Below are 18,411 nucleotides of genomic sequence, written 5' to 3' on the forward strand. Positions count from 1 at the left end.
GCTCTGATTTGTCCGTTCCTTCCTCGCCTGACGTCACCGAGCCGGGCTCTGATTTGTCCGTTCCTTCCACGTGTCGCTGAAGCCCCACCCCCACCCCGAGGCGGGTGTCCCCGCGGGTGTAACTGCTGTGCTCCCCTTTCGTCTGTCCGTTACACCGCCCGGAGACTCTCCGGATTGTCTGCGCTGAGCACTTGTATCACCACAAGACCTGAAGCCCGACCACATCCTGTGGGACGCCAAAAGCCAATGGCCAGAGGCAACACGAAAGTCGGTGATTCGGGGCCCTGAGTGCTAGGTTCACTCCGGGACAGATGTGGATGGATAATGCGTGGTGCCTTCATACGCCGTGAGCCTGCACCAAGGTTACGATGGCTGCAAAGTGGATGTGTAGAGCTTGGGCATCCCCTTGTGCTCGTTTCATGGGAGGAATTTTAACCAGGAGTTTCCCTTTCCTTTGGGAAGGAAGCAGACAGCCCGAGAGGCCAGGTACAATGTATCATCTCCCCCTGTGCAAAAGGATCCAATGCCATTATCCAGTTATTAACTATGGATCCAAAGGCCCAATATAGAACAAATAATGGAGTGTCCGTGACTCAATCAGATTGAGGAATGGTTCCTGTGTCCTGGTGAGCCACTACTCAACCAGCTGGGCCCAACAATTGTTAAAAGTAATGTATGACAAAGATTCCAATGGACCTGAGATTTACAAATCTGTACTGCACAGAACATTTGATGACGCCATGGGCATATACCTCTTGATCAAAGAATGCTTAAAGCAAGAGAGTGCCAGCAATCTCAAACCCAGCTCCCACAAACCTTTCCACCTTCCCTCTCCAAAGAGGAGAGCCAATTCACCCGCCCTGCTTCATTCACCTTGTCATCTGAATTTCAGCTGCACCGGGATGACAAGCAGAAGAAAGAAAAGTACCACCCTGCCTGCCATTCTCCTCTGCTTCCTGCAGAGCGCCAATCTCAGCATAATCTCACAATTCTGTTGCTGCCCTCAACTACTGGTTTTCCTGCTGGAGAGCCATGACGTGACAGTAGTAAATCCAAAGAAAAAGTCCTCCCCTTTGGACAGGTGCATGATGCAACCATAGTCTCTAGCATTAACAAGAGCCAGGGCGGAGTGGAGCCTGTAATGGGACATGGAAATATGCCTAGTATGAAAGTAAAGAGCAGCAAGAGGAAACTGGGCAGAAAGCTCACACTGCTGTGTTCCCAACACTTCCAGCAAAGACCTCTGGCTGCTCTTCCTGGATATCAAAAAAATAGACAATGCTGTCCATCAGAGGAACATGTCCTTCCCACTCCGAAGCCCCATAATGAGACTAAAGACTCTTAGTTTAAAGAGGAGTTGGGGCTGGAAGGGAATGGCTAGCAGGGCAGCTATCACTCTACTTGGACTAGACTGCTGTGTGCAGCCCCAGAAACAGCATTTCCAGAGAAAGATGTGGAAAGTTCTGAAAGAAACCAAAACAACCGAGAGTCAGGGAATCAGGAGCTTTGCAAGGTGTATACTCAAACAGCTGCAAAATGGACCCATGCCTGGAGATCAGAATGCTGTGGGACCGGCAGCAACCTCAGTCCAGTATAGTAGGGAAGAGTGTCAACTGCCATAGGTTTCTCCAGGAAGGAGTCCAGTCAAGGAACATCTAGTACTGCACTGACCTTCCATCAGCTAGGATTGCAAGTGTGAGTCAACATGCCTGGTTTACTTTTTTTTTTTTCGTTATATTTACTTTTTCTTTATATTTCTTTTGTCTTTTTCTAGTATTTAGCAATTTTCCTTTTTTTTTTTTTTTGTCAGTTGTGGGACTTGTACTCTGGGCCTGGGTGTTGTCCCTGAGCTATTCAGCTCTAGAACACCTGCCTACCCCTTGAGCCCCAGAGCCACTTCTGGTGGTTAATTGGAGATGAGTCTCATAGTCTTTAGTGCTCGGGCTGGCTTTGGACCACAGTCCTCAGATCTCAGCCTCCTGAGTAGATAGGATTACAGGCGTGAGTCACGCACCTGGCTCCAATTATCTTTTTTTTTTTTTTTTTTTTTTTTTTTGCCAGTCCTGGGCTTGAGCTCAGGGCCTGAGCACTGTCCTTGGACTTTCTCAAGGCTAGAGCTCTACCACTTGAGCCTCAGCACCACTTCCGGCTTTTTTCTATGTATGTGGTACCGAGGAATTGAACCCGGGTCTTCATGCATGCTAGGCAAGCACTTTAACCACTAGGCCAAACTCCCGGCCCCCCAATTATCTTTTTATTCTTTATTAACTACTATGTTTTTTTCTAGTTTGTTCTGTATTTTTTCCTCTCTCCTATGGTGTTATTGCTATTGTAATTATTTTAAGTCATTATTACTACTTTCCCATCTTTAGTTTGTTTATATGTTGTAATTGTTAGCAACATTTGTTTTCTTTTCTCTTGGGGATGCTGGGGATCAAGTTAGTACTTTGAGCAGTTAAGTATTCTGCTCCTGAGCTCCACCTCCATCCCAGTTGTCAGAAAAGCTGTACCTCACTATAGTTTGAATCCCACTCAAACAGTGGAGAATATTCCAACTTATAGAAAATGGAGGGTGAGGTATGGGAGATTAAAACTCCTAATCAATGACTTGGCTTCAGATAGACAAATCTCTTATGTAGAAACACAAGAAATGTGGGAAAACAAGGCAACATGACTCAGAAGTTAACACAGTACCTTTTCACAATGATAAGTGGGTAAAATGCCATGTAAAAAATTCAAAAGACATACTTAGCTCACACCTAGCTACTCCAGAGGCAGAGAATGCAAAAATGGAAGTTTGAAGGCAACCTGGGAAAAATATTCCCATTTCAATCTATAATTGCTGGGCATAGTGGTATATATCTTTCATCCTAGATTCATAGAAAGTAACAATTAGGAAGACTGAAATCTAGATCAGCCCAAGCATAAACACAAGACTATTACAAAATTAACTGAAATAAATAGGGCTAGGAGACATGGTTCAAATGAGAAAAGGGCTGCACAGAAAGCACAAGACCTTGAGTTGTAACCCTATTATCAGGAAAAAACAAAGATTTCAAAACTGATTATAAAACTCATGAACAGCCAGGCGCAGTGGCTCACACCTGTAATCCTAGCTACTCAGGAGGCTGAGATCTGAGGATCAAGGTTCAAAGCCAGCTCGGACTTGAGACTTTTATCTCCAATTAACCTCTAGAAAATGGGAAGTGGGGCTTGGCTCAAGGGTAGGGCGGTAGCCTTGATCTGAAGAACTCAGGGACAGCTCCCAGGCCCAGGGGTAGGATGGTAGCTTTGGGCTGCAGAGCTCAGGGACACAGTCCAGGCCGAGTTCAAGCCCCATGACCCACAAAAAAAAAAAAACAAACCTCATCCACAGACTGAAAGAGGATAATTTAAAAAAAATAAGGGAAGATTAGGTTATAAAAAAGTAATTTAAGAGAGATTCTGAGGGGGGAAAAAATCAGACCAAAATCTTGATAATAAAATGCTAAGTCAAAAGGAAAACAAAAGATGTAGGAAAGATGGTAAATTAGAAGCAATGTAGACTATGAATGGAAAAAGGTAATAAGAGAGACTATATTCTAAAAGATAAAATGAAGAACACTGAGAATCCTGAAAAGACTTGATAGGGAAAAGTCACAGATAAACTAAGGCAGTAAAGAAAAACAGTTTCAATTCCATGCCTATCTTTACAGGAAGAAGAAAGAAAACTGAAGATACCATCACAAGGTAAAATATTCCTGGTGACAAACCTGGTGTAAACTTTAAACCAGTATATGGATCTATGAGACAATTGTGGCTGTGGTTTGGAAAACTAGACTTGATGAAGAAGATATTCTGTCATACCCCTTATCACAAAGGGTAACCCCAAGGAGCCACCTGAGAAAGGGCATATTATTTTGAGGCTGATGTACTCTGTGCACTGAGAACAAGGAACAGTCATGGTTCAGGGAAATTTGCGCATCTTGCCAGAGTGTGAGTGAGAGTCTGCTGTGATGCCAAAGAAAGTTTCAGTCCACAGGGCACTGTGATAACACTATAAAGAGCTCATGGTGCTCTGAGGCTATTTATTCCATGGGCAGAAGAAGCATTGCCTGAGCTGGTATGAAAACAAAGCTATGAGCCTGTGACTAGCTTACTGTTCAGCCTCTAAGACTTGTATCCTGACTGTATTGGTTTCTGAATAAGTCAAATCCATGCACATAATGTCCACAGCCACATTTAGCTCACAGGAAAGTGAATTATCAGGCAAGGCCTGAAAGCATTGAGATTTTCCCCTAGAGATTGCATCCTGGTGTCTGTTATCTGAGAGGACTGAAGGCCCAAATCCAGACCTTCTGAATCATGAAACCTCTATACCTTCTTCCTCCACAAAGGGTAATGATCTGCCAAGGTGCCTTGTTTCTCCCCTAGCCAATAAATAAAGGCTCTGTTGATTCATCTGACTCTGATACACTCAGGGGTCATGCTGAAGTTGGGAATATTTGCTGCCCTGGAGCCATAAACCAAGGGGGGGGACCACGTGAAGTACAATCTGCCAGGCTCACCGGCATATACAACATTTCTTTTTCCTAATCTTGAGAGAAGTTACAGTGAACTAGAGCAAGAGAACCAGGCACCATGAAGGAGGTAGCAGGAAGAAAGAAAACTACATAGAACAGACACCAGCAGAAGAAAAGTAATATGAAGGCCTGAGCCTTTTTCCACTCTCAGGGAGTGGAAAGGGGAGGGGAAGCTGATGACACCAATACCAGGTAAAACAGGCAGCCCTGGTGATGCACTTGCCAATTCTAGCTGCAGGAAACACCCCCACACATCCCACAAACCTCATTCTCAGTACAGTAAATTGTGGGGAAGCAACTATACTAAGAGGCTAGCCTTGGTAAAGATGGTGATAGTAAGATGTGATCTTGACCAAATGTCTATTATTGGGGACTGAAGTTCCCTGAGGGTCAGAGAATCAGGAATAATCATGTCTCAAGGAGTCTATGACACCTGGCCACTAGGTCTCAAAAGGTGGTTGAGGAAGAGAAGAGAGTGCCTGAAAGGACCCCACAGGAAAGGTTAAAATGTAAGGAACCACACTAGCAGCTTAGATTCGAGAAGTGGCTGATTGAGATGCTTGGCAATGGTGGAGGCTTAGGACTCCCTTTGGGGTCCCACAGCGGAAACCCGTATGTCCGCCACTAGAGTGATACACAAGAGTGTGCAGCTGTAGCTCAATCTGTCTACTAGAGGTACCATTACAGGCAGCTTCACTTATTGGAGGCTCCACTCTTGCCAACCAGGAATGAACTCATCACCAGAGGCTAGATTTATGACTAAGGTTTGCTAAGTACTTTTCCCTCCAGGGCCTGACGGTTGGCCCAGGCATTGTGTCCACAGATGTGTGTGTGTGGAGATAGGTAGGTAGGTGGTTGTACACACAAAAACAATGGAAAATAAGTGTCTCTATTGATGTTTGCGTTCTGATGTGTCGTTTGGTGTGTGTGAGCTACCGGCTCAGCAGTTGGGGACCAGAACTAGCGGGAAATCGTTGTTTCCATGCTCCCTAGTACTAGATACCAGAGAATCTAAATTTAGTCAACCAGAAGTTGCAGTAGACAGGTTATCTTCATACACTCCCGGGGGTCGAGAGCTTGTCTCAGATGTCCCCACAGCAGACCCTGTGATTGCACACCCAACACTATGGTTTGCTGAGGCTCAGGCGCCACATGCACTCGCGCATGCGCAGACTTGCTCTCCGGGCCCCCACCGGAGCTCCGCCCCTTCTCCCTCCAGGTCAGAATCCCACGCCTTTTCGTGTTTCGGTGGGCTTCCACCAGGACCACGGACAGCATCGATACTGTCAGGTGTGAGGGACAGAGCAATGCCAGGTTTGCGTCTCTCCAAGCAGCGAGCTGGGTGGCGGCCTCCTCAAGATGGCGCCTGTCCCAGAGCCGCCATGGTCTCCATTGACAAAAGCGCAGCGGTCAGCCCCGGGGCCCCACAGAGCCCCGCCGCCCGCCGGGGCGGAAGCGCTGTTTCCCGCCCTTTCCTGACAATCAGCGTCTCCACCTCACCGTTTCCTCCCCATCACCACCACCACCACCACCACCGTTTTTACCTTGGCCTGTTTCCTCAGCCACTCACCTGGTGGGCTTTCTGGACATTTTGGTCCTGAGCCCTTGAGAAGCTGAAGTCCGATCGGCCTTGTTTTGTTTTTTCTTTCTCTTTTTAGATAAAGTGAGTACAGTGTATTTGGAACTGAGGGCCCCCGAAAGAAAAGAGCGGAGCCCTCCGGGCACGAAGCGCGGACGGGAGGGCTCCGCCCACCCCGGGCTCCGCCCACCCCGGGCTCCGCCCACCCCGGGCTCCGCCCACCCCGGGCTCCGCCCACCCCGGGCTCCGCCCACCCCGGGCTCCGCCCACCCCGGGCTCCGCCCACAGAGCTTCTTGGCCTTCTGCATGCTCTTCTATCGGTTGAGCGGGGCATTGTGGGCACTAGAGGTACAGGACGAGCCGTGTCATCTGCCAAGTGTATTTTTATCAGAGCCTGTAATAGACAAGATATGGTAGGCAAATGCAAACGCGTGGAGATGTGGACTACTCTGAGATGGTATGTACTGAGAACCGTGTAATATCTGAGGAGGCATCTAGGAAGACACGACTTTTTATCCCGAATGTAGGAGGGTAGGCAGGATTTCAATGAAAATTTCTAGAGAAACTTGACCATCCTTGTCAACTTCAGGAAGGATAAATGGTACAGCTAATGTAGGCTCTGGATGTGGTATGATGAAAATGGCAAGTTACCTCTATGGACTTGCCCTCACAAACCCATAACCTGGTGTGATCGTAAGAAAAACACTAGACAAATTCTGGTGTGGAGGCATTCTACAAACTACCCAGGCACGAGCTAGGCATAATGCCACACACTTGTAATCTCCGTCCTTGGTGACGGAGGGAAACACCTCAAGTGAGTTATGCATGGTGAAATGTGTGTCATTTCCTCTGAAAAGGGAAACACAGAAAGGTTTAGCACAGAACGGTTCCAGGGTGTTGTTATAATGATTCAAGTGCTAAACAAAAGCTAGTACTGCAGATATCACTTGTGCTAATGACAAGATAACTAACAAAAATTACTGGCTCCCAGAGTGATAAGCAGTGTTAATGCTGAGGAGGAGAGCTGGTGAGCATGCGTATAGACTGCCATAGTGAGAGCATGTCAGGGGTGACTCTGGTACCAGTGCTCAAGACATGTCCAGAGCTTTCCACCATAGTCAGACCCCAGTCACCACCTGGGAAGGTACTCAGTCTTTCAAAGCAACTAGTGCCAATATTTTTTTGAAACTAAAATCATGATTACATACTGGCTGAGATTTCTGGAGCTGAGAGCACAGTGAGATATTTGCATGAAGGCCTTGGAGGGTCTGGAGCTCTGTCATTTACAGCATTCCTTTAACCACTTTACTTTTAAATATCTGTCTAATGTTGGACTCTTGAGGCATCGTCTCGCCTTTCAGCTCTGCTTCCAAAATCCTATTTACAGGATTTTGAGTAAAAGAATCTTTGCCTCTTCAAAGCAGGATTTAACAGCTCTGCTTTCCTGATTCTGCCTATCTGTGGCTGGGGCAGCACGTTGGGATTATTTCAATTCCATTTAAATTCTCTGGGGGTCTGGCAGTCTGGGAAGGCAGCTGCTGTCTTTCCTGACTTTCTTTTCTCCAAGAAGGCTGTGGATTTGGTACCTGCAGATATCTGTCTTCACCCACTGGGACTCCACCAAGGCTGGAGGGACCTCCACAGAATTGCTCTCCACTTCAGAGACCCTCTCTTGGGTGTTATGCAAAAAAGTGTGTTAGCCAATTTTGTATCTGTGAGTGCAAGTGCTCTGGGCCATGTAGAAGCTGGATTTAAGAAGCAAGCTCATTCCCTGTGTAAACAACCCCAACTGTGTACCAGTCACTGGCCATACAGAGGTGCCAAGTCACTTTCTAGTTGGTGGAAGTGGTAAATCTTGCAAAAGAGAACACATGGAGTGCTGTGGCTCCTAAGAGTGAAAGGCTTCCTGGAGGAGGTGGTAGCTTCAGTATTAAAGGGTGAGCCACTTCTCTTGTCTAGAGGAGAAGATGGGGCCACTGGATCTGCCCTATACAGGTCTGGCTGGCACCTTGGCAGGAATGATGTGAGGTGATGACGTTACAAGACATAGGTAGTTCTAAGGACTGGAAGTGACAACAAGGTACAGCTATCCATTCACTGGAAAAGAGCAAGGTGATCAGGGCTGCTTCCCTTTCTGGCCCATGTAAAGGATCAGGGGTCCTTCCTAACTTGGTTGAATCTGGAAGTGGCTTCTCTAGTGTTAGGGGGATGCATGGATCTTGGCTGGGGTATGCAAAGCTTTTGGTATATTCTTCAAGAACTCTGAGGCAAACAGGAGCTGGATCCACTGGCTGAGGCTCTATAGTATCACTGAGACTAAGCTAACCACTTGGCCTGGTAGATACCTGGGCCCCTGCGGCCAGGTTCACTAGGTTCACAGTGAGCCAGCACTGTACTTAATTAATGTCTCAAGGAGAGCAAATGGTAGGAGAGGCTCATCTGGCATCTTTTGGTGTGGTGACATCACAGGTCCTGTTCTTAGAAAAACGCAGCTTATTGTGATGGATTTGCTGGATTCTGTGGTCAGTTTGCTAGCTTTATCGTTTTCCCTATGTTTTTCTTTTCGTTCTATGTTCTGGCTTCGTAGGATGTCGGTAGGTAAGCTTATATGTGGTATTCCCATGATATATGGCAAGGCTAATATGCCCATCTACTCCTCTATTCTGCAGAATCCTTTCCTGGACCTCCCCAATTGGCCTTAAGGATCCAGGGAGAAACCATAACCACCAAGACCTGTCTCTGTGGTGACTCGGATCTTCATTTCAACATAGGAAAAAGTCAGAGCAACGGATGTGACGATGAACGTAACAGCAGGGATCTGAAAATAGCTTCTCTGACAGCTTGGGATGGGTGGGCAGCACTGATTTTATCTGTCTGCAGTTCCTTAGCTCACAGAGACAGCAATATGCCCTTCCCAGATAGAACCAGGAGGTTCATGGTAGTATGGAAGGAAGATAGCGCCCCTGTCATCATGTCTGGCTCCCCAGAAAACCCCATGTGAATGTGGAGACCATAGGTGGTAGGCTTAGGCATTATTGATGGAAGATTCCAGATTTCAGTCCTCTCTCTCTCTCTCTCTCTCTCTCTCTCTCTCTCTCTCTCTCTCTCTCTCTCTCTCTCTCTCTCTCTCTTTCTTTCTCTCTCTCTGGCCTAGGCAGGTGTTATTCCCCCATTTTATGGGTAGAAAAGGTAAGATCTAGCATTTTCCTAATTCTTTAAGCCACACACTAAGTAGAAGGCAGTATAGTCTAGAAACTAGATTCCAGATTTTGTGGTACATGCGCCACCAGTCCTGAGGCTTGAACACATGACCTAGAAGCTGTCCCTGAACTTGTTTTGCTCAAAGCTAGTGCTCTAAATAAACACTGAGCCAGAGCTCCATTTCTGGCTTTTGTTGGGGATAGTTTATTGGAGATGAGTCTCATAGACTTTTCTGCCTGGGTGGCTTTGAGTCTTCTGAGAAGCTAGGATTACAAATATGAGCCACCAGTGCCTGGTCAGGTTTTTATGATAATATAAATCCTAGTTTTGACAGGTAGGTTAAATAACTTAACCTTTTCAGAATAACTATTATTTGCTATAAGACAATACTCATCACCCCTGTGACTCCCCCTTCTTTTTCTTTTGCACATGGTTGCTCTCTGAAGCTAGGCTACGGAAAGCATGATCCTCAGAACTGCAACAGTCACAATATGATCATCTGGGGGCATGTTGAAGAACCGGAATATATCAGGCCAGCCCTGCAAAACACAACTGGCATGGTAGCAGCATCCCTAGGTGATTCATAGACTGTAATTTGAGAGATTGAGGTCAACAAGAACTACACGTGAGTCTTCTGCCTGTGGGCCTCCTATAAGATAGACCCTCCTATAAGATGAACACTCCTGCTTCAAATGTCCTTCTGTACTTGAATTAGCAAAGAGTGGATCCCTTATCCTGTGATAAGGTTGGATCACTGGCAATGTTAGTAACTTCTCTGGGTGCTTTTCGGCTGGGACGCTAGGGGAGGGACCATTGAGAAAACTCCTCAGGCATATATGTCTAGCATATAAAATTGCCAAGACCTGAGGAAGAGTGGCTTCAGAAAAGGAAGCAGGCAAGACAGGTTGGATTCATTCAGTGCAAAGACCTTCCAAAACTCCTGAGAAATTGTGCTGTTTGTTCCACTCAATAGAAAACTTGCCCTGCTGACTCTAGCAGTATTACACACAATCTCAGGGTTTGTCTCAGTTCATGAAACAGAGCTTTCCCCTGCCTCTAGCCCCACCTACCTCTGTAATTTTCCCCAAGTTGTAATGGATAAATTATTGAGCTGGAAGCTGTGAACACGCTCTCTGAATTTCCAGGTCACCATGCTGAAGAAGTCAGCTACAGAGAGGAAAGCAGTAAGCAGGGCTACCGTATACAGCCACACTCCCATTTTCCAAATGAGGATAAAGTGGTTAAAGTGGCCTCTCAGCAAAGAGTAGTGCTGAGCATCTGAGTTAGGGCATCTCAGTGCGTATAGCAAGTGCTTAACGTGTCTTGTGACTGTCACTAACCTGTATAGGGGTTTCTGAGCTTTTGTGTCCCTGGACTAAAGGGAGCTTGTTAGGCCTAAGGAAATGCAGAGGAAGAAGAGAAAGCTTGAGAAAAGACCAGAACCCTGCTGGCACAAGCACTAGGAGGGTCTGAATGGGTACTGGAAAAGTCCTACCTCAGTGCAGTATCTCTTGTTATATACCTCTCACTGGGACATTCTTCTTGGGGGAAGGTGGGGTATGAGGGAATGTCATGTTTCCAGAAAGCTTGGCCACTGACTGTCCCAAGAACCTGTAGAGAGGTATCAACTGATGGGTAAGCTCCCAAGTAATTCAGTGTTTTGCATCTCAGTACTTTTTTTTCTTATGGATAATTTCTCTAAGATATACAAGAAGAAGGAGAAGCTGAGGGGCTTAAGTGTCTTAACTGGGCTGAAATATTTAAGACTCCTCCTGTATCTACACTGCTTGACCATCTGAACTAGACTTACAGGTGGCTTCACACCACTTTGTGTCCCTCAGGTAAGGTGTATGTGAGGACAGGAAAACAATCACCACTGCTTGTCCTGAGCTGGAGTCCTCTGGGTAGAAGAAGAACCATGTTGACCACCCTCCTCCCTTACTGATGTAGACCAGGTCCCAAGGGGTCACACCCTCTACTTCTTTGTTTTGCTATGGCAGTGGTTGGTGAACATGTAGGGAAGGTTGCTTGGTTATATTTGATGTATTGAGTCATTCAACAAGTATCCACCAGTGAGCTAGCTTCCTGATGGGTAGGAGAGACGCCACTGATAAACATCATGTCTACAGCAGTCCTGGCTGGGATACGATATCTACTGAGGGCTGTGACTGAGATGCGAATAATAACAAATACAGGGTTAAGAGCGTGGCTTAGTGGTAGAGTGCTTGCCTAGCACCCTCGATGCCCTGGATTTGATTCCTTGGTGTACAGGAAACACCAGAAGTGGTACTGTAGCTCAAGTGGTAGAGTGCTAACTTTGAGAAAGCTCAAGGACAGTCCCCAGGCCAGTAAATTCATTTGGCACTGTTTTATTTTTTTTATCATTTATATTTCATACATGAGGAAGAGAAGTCTAGAGAATGAAAGAAAGTTGCCTAACATTACATATAGGCAGTAGGTGAAGGAGCTGAATGTGGAATTCAAGCATGTGCTTCCTGGGGACTATTGTCTTACTCTAGAACTGTGCACAACACTTCAGCAGGTACAGAGTAGGGAGAGCACAGAAGCCACTCTCTAAGGAGAGAAGGTTAAGCTTGAAGTTAATTTGAGCATTGCAAACCACCTAAACTTAAGTGTAAAACAATACAGTTATCTCTCATTATCATCAATCATAGTACTGACAGGCTCACTTAGGAGCCTTAACTGGGGCTCCATGTGCTTAACTAGTTGGCAGCTGAAATGGATCAGTCTTTGAAGATCTCCTCATTTACCTGTGTAGCTCTGGAAGTTGTCCCTTAGCCAAGCCCCCAGCTAGTGCTCAAATGAGATCTCTACATAACCTGAACTTCTCTAAAGGACAGCTTCTATCTACAGGAAGAATCTTCCTGAAACAAGGTCAGCAAAAGTTATCTTGCCTTTACAGTTTAGCCTTGGAAGTAATTTAGTATCACTTCTGTATTTTATTCATTAGAAGCAGCTTACTATGGCCAACCTCCATGCAGGGAGAATGGAATTAGAGTCTACCTCTCCATTGGAAGAGTGTCAAGAAACCGGTAGACACATTGGGACAAATTCAGAGCAGAAGACCAGCAGAAGGATAAGAAACAAGATAAGTAGCAAAATAAAAGGTCGGCTGAAGGGATCTTGAGGGCAAAGACTTGGAGGGATCAGTGCATCTGGGTGAGGTGTAAAAGGCTAGTGAAAGAAGTATAAAGGATGTCCTCTGCAGAACTGAGAATAGTGGCAAGAGTTGGATTAGCTGAGAAGGCCTTGTGGGCCACTGCAGGCAATATTAGTATAATAGTTCGTTGGGTTTTTTCCTCTCATTATTGAATGAAGGGAAAAATTTCCTCCCTTCCTCCCTTTCTGATAGTCGTTTTCCCACATGAATCTGATCCTTAAAACCCAGAACCAATCTGTCTCTCTTGAGCTACATGAGAGATACAGGGGAACTGTCTACCCTTTTTGAATATTCATTCAAAGAGTGTGAAGGAGATGGAACTAAAATTGGCTCTTTTGGATTATTTGTTTGTTTTTCTTGTAATCCAGGCCAGCCTAGAACTCCCTATGTGGCTCTGGCTGACCTTGGACTCCACAATTTTCTCTTTCAGTGCTGATATTATGCCAACATAATAGGTGGACCAACACCTATGGCTCCAAAACCTTCTATACTGATAGTCACTGTTTTCTCTTGGAGATAAACATTTGTAAAATATTTAATATTTTCACGGCAGATCTAATAATGACACTCTCGCCCAGTTTTTGTCTGAAAAATGTGTTTTGAGGATTTTCCACAAGCTATAATGCAGTGTTATGGGTTGCCTTCATCATGTCGTTCCCTTCAAGTCTGACAGGTTGTGACAGGTTCTCAGTTGCTTTTTTAAAAAAATTATTTTAAAGTTGTTGTACAAAGGAGGTGCCATTCAACAAACCAATGTATGAACGCAATTCATTTTGGTCTCTGTTGCTCTTAAAATGAAATTTGTTGGTGAGCTATCCTAGTTACTGAGGGGGTAAAATAAGTGGTTTGAAGCCAGTACAGGCAGGAGCAGCCTATGAAACTCTCATCTTCAAGGTTACGTAAGACAAATTAAAAGCCTGGTCCAGGAATTGAAAGAGAATCAGGAAGAAAGCATCCCTCCCCATCTCCAGAAGTTCTCTCCAGCAGCTGTTTGAGTCCATACCTAGGAAATCTCCCATATTCCACTACAGGCCTTTCAGTCCCATCTCCTGTTAACAGTAGATTCTGTGGTTTCATCATTGGGCTGCCCAGAGAGAAGGGCTTTTTCTTCTGACTGACAGCTCTCTATCTCCTCATAGCTGCCCAGGAAGAAGGAGCAGCTGTGGGCAGCCACAGAATTATGGTGGAAGAATATGCTGGCCTGGGAGTTCTCTACAGGAAGCAGAAGAGAATGGGCAGAGTGGAACCTCTGCCTCTCTTCTTCCCTGACTTCTTAACATCATAGGGCAGTTGACATTTAAATGACAAGAAAGTGAAGGTATGAATGAGGGCAGGTAAAAGCTGTCCTTCCTAAAAGGAAAAGGAAGGTGAGAAGGTCTGTGCTGGGCATGTTACTGGTGCTCTTACCCTAACTTAAGTGTTCTTGAATCAAGAGGTATGCACCCATGGACTCACTGAATTCTGAGTCCTGCACAGGTTTGCCTATCTCAGGTGGATTGTAACCCACGTCACACATTACTGCCACAATGGTGCTATCCAGGTAGTTGGGTTGTATTCCACCAAGACTCAGGAATATACTTTGCTTGGTTGAGCCACAGGCCCCCCATTATTTGTTCTACTGTGGATCTCTGCCTAAGATCTATGGTTACCAATTGGATGATGGTATTTCTTTCCTTTTGCAAATAGTGAGTTGGAACATTGTATCTTGCCTGCAGAAGTTGTATCTGTGTTTGGGAAAAATTCTTCTCATCAAATGAGAATTTTCCCATGGGGAGAGGGGAATAAAAAGGATTCTTAGACTCCGAAGTCTACCTTGCAGCTGTAGTACTCTTGGCACAGGAAGATTTCGGGGGACAATGAATGTCAAAATGCCACACATAATGCTAACTTTGTACTCTGACCAAAGTCATGTTGTCTTTGGCATCCAACAGAACATTTTCAGGCTTCCGGTCTCTGTGTACAATGCCAATCTAGTGACAGAATTACACAGCAAACATAATCTACTGGAAGAGCCTCAGGGACACATCCTCAAAGAAGCACTGGGAATATTATCCTGGAAAACATTCCCGATATCTAGTAAATCTAGTGTACCATCTCAATCACATAGAAAACTGTCATCACCAGTGGTGAAGGAGGCTCCCTCAGGTATCTATTTTGCTTGCAAACAGAGTAGACTGCTCTCTCACAGTTAGGAAATTTACTGCAACCCTAATATAAGTGACTATTAGGGCAATTTCAACTATCCAATGTCACACTTGAAGTTAGTCTTCACCATGTGATAATGATTGGTGGGCATTATCAGAGTAGCTTGTTGAGAAGCTGTTCTGGGTTGAGCACCATGTGCTAAATAAACTAAGATTTAAAGCCATTATAAATAAGTTGTAAAACCAGGAAAGAGGATGAATAAAAAACAGCCAAGAATTTTAAAAATTAAGAAGAAGGAGCGCCACAGGCCCTTGTCCACAAACAAATGGCATTGGTATGCATCAGCTATTGTGGGGACAGGGACTCTCCTGCTGGCCAGATTATGGGCCAAGTAGATGTGGTTGGAACACTAATCGACCTGGAACTTCTTCATCATGTGTGGGTAACGCACACATGATGCCTACCTCCTTTGCAACCAGAGCGGGCTCTTCATACCTATGCCACCTGGGCCATGGTTGCATGGCCCTCATCATGTAAGCAGTTCATCATCAAAGGAACTGGGCATACCAACCATCCTGGGACCTAAAGCCCACAAAATAGAAGAAAACTAAGAAATAAGTGCAAGAAGAAGAAATCTGAAATACGGAGACAACTAAAAACAAAGTTTTAAAAATAAAAAGAGTCTAAAGGCCTCATACTGAAAACAGGCCCCAGGAGTGTTGGCTTATTCTGTTATTAGGTAGATGTGGTCAGCTGCCTCAGTGACTGGACTTCCTTCATCCTGTATGTGGGTGATACAGATTCTTTATGATAGCTACTTCGTTTCCCAGCCTTGGACAGCTACCAGCATGCCAGTGACTCTTTGGTAAGCCAGTATCACACAACCAGTTTCCCTGTGGTTAGTGATCCCCAACTTTTGGTTGTGAATGGTGAGTGACTGCTCATTGCAACAGCTAAGCAACAATAAGTATAAACTGGAAAATGTAACGAATAAATGAAAATGAACAGCCAAAGGAAGGGAGAGCGTGGGGCAGGCAGCAGAAATACTAGATCCACCCCCACATCTCCCCAGTTGGATTTGGTCAGTTGCCTTGACTACCTGGAATTTATGATGTGCGGGTGATGAAGATTCTTTCTAATGCCTACTTTCTCTTCAACCATAGCAGGGTGCTCTCCATCTCCCAAAAAAAAAGGAGAGACTGAGAGCCTGGAATTCCAGCCATCATCCGGGATGTTCCACCTGCTACAGAAGGCCTACCTTGCTGGCCAGTTTCGTCACCAGGTAGATGTGGTTAGCTGCCTCGCTGACTGGACTTCCTTCATTCCCAGTGTGGATGGTGCAGATCCTTTATGATATCGACCTCCTTTGCAACCAGAGCTGGCTGTTCTCCCTTCTGTAGCACTTCTACTTCCACCTCGGTGTCAATGACTTTACGGTAAACCATTTTTATGAGGCCTAAGCTGCTATAGCCATTATCCGCATCATGTAATATGACTGGGGAGCATCTCCTCATTAGGGGAGCTGAATAAGAAGCCATGTTGTGCTGCCTTCCTCATATTATCTCATATTCATTAAATAGAAAAAACTAAGAAATAAATAAGTACAAGAAGAATAAATATTAACTACAAAAACAACACAAAAATAGCCAAGTGAAAGAGGAGCCTAAGGGCATCATCCTGAAACAAATGCCAGAAATGTCAAACCTGCTATGGATAGGGCTATCCTAATGGCCTGTTCCATTACTTGTTAGTTTTGATTGGCTGTCTTGATGACTGGACTTCCTCAATCCCACGTGCGGATTCAGATTCTTTACATCTACATTTGCAACCAGGGTGTGTTGTCTTCCCAAATGCTTTTATTCCCACCTGGGTGTCAGTGACTGTCTGCTAGTCCATTTTCACATAGTCAAAGCTACCATGTCCAGGACCCTCATCGCATGATACTGAGTGAGAAGCTAGTCTAGAAGCAGTGCTGAAGCAGCCTTCCACATACTAACCATCCTAGACAGCAACTACTAAACAAATGGAAAAAAAAACAAATGAAATATAAGTGCAAGAAGAAAAATAAACATTAACTACATAGAGTAGTAAAAGAATACAGTGAAAGAGCCTCATAGCTTCATGATGAAACAGGCACCAGCAGCATTGGGTTGCTACCGAAGGACTATCTTGCTGCCCTATGGATGTGGTCAGGTGGATGTGGTCAGCTGCCTTGATGACTGGACTTCCTTCATCTTGCATGTGGGTGATACAGTTGCATCAGGACATCTACCTCATTTGAAACCTTAAGGTAGCACCCCATTTCTCACCAATTCTACTAACACCTGTGTCAATGGTAGGCCAGAATCACATGGCCACTTCCCTGCAGCTAACTATCCTCAGATAATCCATCAGAACATCTGGTCAACAAGTGAATTGGTGCTGCCATCCTGTGTTAAGAGATTATGAAGACCTAATGCCTGCTAAATGATGTAAGTCTAAGAAATAAGTATAAACTGGAAAATATAATGAATTAATGAAAATGAGCAGCTAAAGGAAGGAAGAGATTTAGGGACTTGTCCTGAAACAGGCAGCAAAAGTATTTACATCCACTCCCAGAAGATCTCCCCAGATGACCAGTTCTAGATGAAGTGGATTTAGTCAGCTGCCTAGATAACCTGGGATTTTTGTATCATGTATGGATGATGCAGACTCTAATGCCAGCTTTCTCTTCAAGCAGAGCAGGGTGTTTTCCATCTCCCAGCATATTAACTGTTACCTGGGCGTCAGTGACTTTGTGGTATGTTGCATGTGGCCAAATCCACCAATTTCATGCTCTTCCTCACATGATTTGGAGTGGTGAGCCTCTCATCAGAGGAGATAGGTGAGAAGCAATTCTACTGCCATACATGTACTTAGCATCATGAGTCACAATGTGAGTGACTCATTTTTTTAAAAAACTTCATTTAAAAATAATTAAGCAGGAAAACAGGAGAAAAATAGGAAACAAACAACTAAATATAAAGAACTAAACAAAAGGAGAAACTTGGCGCATCCACTTCCAGTGGTCAGCAAGGGTAGTTCACTGCTTATCCTTGATGGCTAGTTACATCACCAGGTAGATGTGATTAGCTGCCTTGATGACTGGACTTCCTTCATCCCAAGGGTGACACAGATTCTTTATGATATCAACCTCATTTGCAACCACAGTGGACTGCTCTCCCTTCTCTAGGACTTTTCTTGGCACCTAAATATCAGAGACTTAGTGGTAGGTACTTGTACGTACCCAAAGGCACCATTAAAGATAGTGCTCATGATATAGTGTTGCTTGATGTGGGCATCTACTCACCAGAGAATCTGGGCCAAGAAGCTGCCATCCTTCTACCAACCAACATGGGTACCAAACTGGTGCACTAATAAAAATAAAGCTAATCAGAAAAAAAAAAACATAGAAACATAGGGAAAGATAAAATACTGGCAAACCACCAAATATAAACGACAGAAGAACCATTGAACCTTTACCTCAAACTGTGGTGTCTAGGCTACTGCAGGATGTCTCTTGTGCTGGACAGATTCTAGGCCAGGTAGATGTGTGGCATGTGTGGGCAAGGCAGAGTCCTACTGATGACTAAGTCCACTACAACCAGAGCTGGCTGCTCTTACTTTCACAGTGCTTTCAACTAACAATGAATATCAGTGGCTGTCTGGGAGCCCATTTCCACATGGCCAAAACTGCCATTGTCATAACCCACTTCATGTGATAC

The 18,411-nt window shown here is 45.0% G+C and overlaps 1 long non-coding RNA gene across 2 annotated transcripts; it reads left to right on the top strand.

Moving 5' to 3' along the window:
* Window positions 1-1,025: 1,025 nt before the first annotated feature.
* Window positions 1,026-18,074, top strand: LOC150044869 (uncharacterized). Of its 2 annotated transcripts, XR_016533107.1 has the most exons (5): window positions 1,026-1,695; window positions 3,696-3,729; window positions 8,811-8,991; window positions 9,789-9,967; window positions 12,314-18,074. It is a non-coding gene; the product is annotated as an uncharacterized LOC150044869 (long non-coding RNA). The 2 variants fall into 2 exon arrangements; XR_016533106.1 differs by having other exon boundaries at window positions 9,789-18,074.
* The last annotated feature ends 337 nt before the right edge of the window (window positions 18,075-18,411 follow it).

Source organism: Megascapheus bottae, chromosome 29 (genome assembly GCF_031878675.1).
Source record: "Megascapheus bottae isolate mThoBot1 chromosome 29, mThoBot2.hap1, whole genome shotgun sequence".
Taxonomy (NCBI): domain Eukaryota; kingdom Metazoa; phylum Chordata; class Mammalia; order Rodentia; family Geomyidae; genus Megascapheus; species Megascapheus bottae.